Consider the following 2,500-nt stretch of genomic DNA (forward strand, 5'->3'; position numbering starts at 1 on the left):
AACAAGGCAAGCACACAACAGTAATCCGGGTGAACGACTACTTCGATAGGGCACTGGGGCAAGACTCGCTTGCCCTACTAATTGTCCATCTCATTCGGGTGGCTTAGTCAATGAGGTTTTTTAACAGGGCATACACACACAAACACAATGATTTTCTGATTGAACAAGCGGGATATGGAAGTTGCTGTTTATTTGGGATAAAACATGTACATAAGTGAATCAGCATTAGCAGAGGATGGTTTCGATCCATCGACCTCTGGGTTATGGGCCCAGCACGCTTCCGCTGCGCCACTCTGCTCCCTAAAACTGCCTTGCCATACTCTACTGTTTTCGAAATGAATTGCGTTTTGGCACACTTAAATTGCTCTTCCCTCATCAATTAGAACAAGTGAAGAATGCATAGGGTTTTAGCATTCAGTTGAGGAAACTTTTCTACAAGTAGGAGCAGACTATGTTCATAAGGAAAGCAGTCTTAGCAGAGGATGGTTTCGATCCATCGACCTCTGGGTTATGGGCCCAGCACGCTTCCGCTGCGCCACTCTGCTGTAAACCACCCCAGATGGGACTCGAACCCACAATCCCTGGCTTAGGAGGCCAGTGCCTTATCCATTAGGCCACTGGGGCTGCTACATATTGCGCTCATGTGCCTACATTACTTTGGCTTCAGTGACAACAGCAGCATTGGCATTTAAACAAGGCAAGCACACAACAGTAATCCGGGTGAACGACTACTTCGATAGGGCACTGGGGCATGACTCGCTTGCCCTACTAATTGTCCATCTCATTCGGGTGGCTTAGTCAATGAGGTGTTTTAACAGGGCATACACACACAAACACAAAGATTTTCTGATTGAACAAGCGGGATATGGAAGTTGCTGTTTATTTGGGATAAAACATGTACATAAGTGAAGCAGCATTAGCAGAGGATGGTTTCGATCCATCGACCTCTGGGTTATGGGCCCAGCACGCTTCCGCTGCGCCACTCTGCTCCCTAAAACTGACTTACCTTACTCTGTTTTCAAAATGAATTGCGTTTTGGCACACTTAAACTGCTCTTCTCTCATCAATTAGAACAAGTGAAGAATGCATAGGGTTTTAGCATTCAGTTGAGGAAACTTTTCTACAAGTAGGAACAGACTATGTTCATAAGGAAAGCAGTCTTAGCAGAGGATGGTTTCGATCCATCGACCTCTGGGTTATGGGCCCAGCACGCTTCCGCTGCGCCACTCTCCTCCCTAAAACTGACTTGCCATACTCTACTGTTTGCAAAATGAATTGCGTTTTGGCACACTTAAATTGCTCTTCTCTCATCAATTAGAACAAGTGAAGAATGCATAGGGTTTTAGCATTCAGTTGAGGAAACTTTTCTACAAGTACGAACAGACTATGTTCATAAGGAAAGCAGTCTTAGCAGAGGATGGCTTCGATCCATCGACCTCTGGGTTATGGGCCCAGCACGCTTCCGCTGCGCCACTCTCCTCCCTAAAACTGACTTGCCATACTCTACTGTTTGCAAAATGAATTGCGTTTTGGCACACTTAAATTGCTCTTCTCTCATCAATTAGAACAAGTGAAGAATGCATAGGGTTTTGGCATTCAGTTGAGGAAACTTTTCTACAAGTAGGAACAGACTATGTTCATAAGGAAAGCAGTCTTAGCAGAGGATGGTTTCGATCCATCGACCTCTGGGTTATGGGCCCAGCACGCTTCCGCTGCGCCACTCTGCTCCCTAAAACTGACTTGCCATACTCTACTGTTTTCAAAATGATTTGCGTTTTGGCACACTTAAATTGCTCGTCTCTCATCAATTAGAACAAGTGAAGAATGCATAGGGTTTTAGCATTCAGTTGAGGAAACTTTTCTACAAGTAGGAACAGACTATGTTCATAAGGAAAGCAGTCTTAGCAGAGGATGGTTTCGATCCATCGACCTCTGGGTTATGGGCCCAGCACGCTTCCGCTGCACCACTCTGCTGTAAACCACCCCAGATGGGACTCGAACCCACAATCCCTGGCTTAGGAGGCCAGTGCCTTATCCATTAGGCCACTGGGGCTGCTAAATATTGCGCTCATGTGCCTACATTACTTTGGCTTCAGTGACAACAGCAGCATTGGCATTTAAACAAGGCAAGCACACAACAGTAATCCGGGTGGACGACTACTTCGATAGGGCACTGGGGCATGACTCGCTTGCCCTACTAATTGTCCATCTCATTCGGGTGGCTTAGTCAATGAGGTTTTTTAACAGGGCATACACACACAAACACAATGATTTTCTGATTGAACAAGCGGGATATGGAAGTTGCTGTTTATTTGGGATAAAACATGTACATAAGTGAATCAGCATTAGCAGAGGATGGTTTCGATCCATCGACCTCTGGGTTATGGGCCCAGCACGCTTCCGCTGCGCCACTCTGCTCCCTAAAACTGCCTTGCCATACTCTACTGTTTTCGAAATGAATTGCGTTTTGGCACACTTAAATTGCTCTTCCCTCATCAAT

At 45.9% G+C, this 2,500-nt stretch overlaps 2 non-coding genes across 2 annotated transcripts; both read right to left on the minus strand.

The window, feature by feature from the left end:
• Window positions 1-551: 551 nt before the first annotated feature.
• On the minus strand, window positions 552-624 carry trnar-ccu (transfer RNA arginine (anticodon CCU)). Its single transcript has one exon. It is a non-coding gene; the product is annotated as a tRNA-Arg (tRNA).
• Window positions 625-1,980: 1,356 nt separating this feature from the next.
• On the minus strand, window positions 1,981-2,053 carry trnar-ccu (transfer RNA arginine (anticodon CCU)). Its single transcript has one exon. It is a non-coding gene; the product is annotated as a tRNA-Arg (tRNA).
• Window positions 2,054-2,500: the final 447 nt, after the last annotated feature.

This window comes from Pimephales promelas, chromosome 5 (genome assembly GCF_988280905.1).
Source record: "Pimephales promelas chromosome 5, fPimPro1.hap1.1, whole genome shotgun sequence".
Lineage (NCBI taxonomy): Eukaryota > Metazoa > Chordata > Actinopteri > Cypriniformes > Leuciscidae > Pimephales > Pimephales promelas.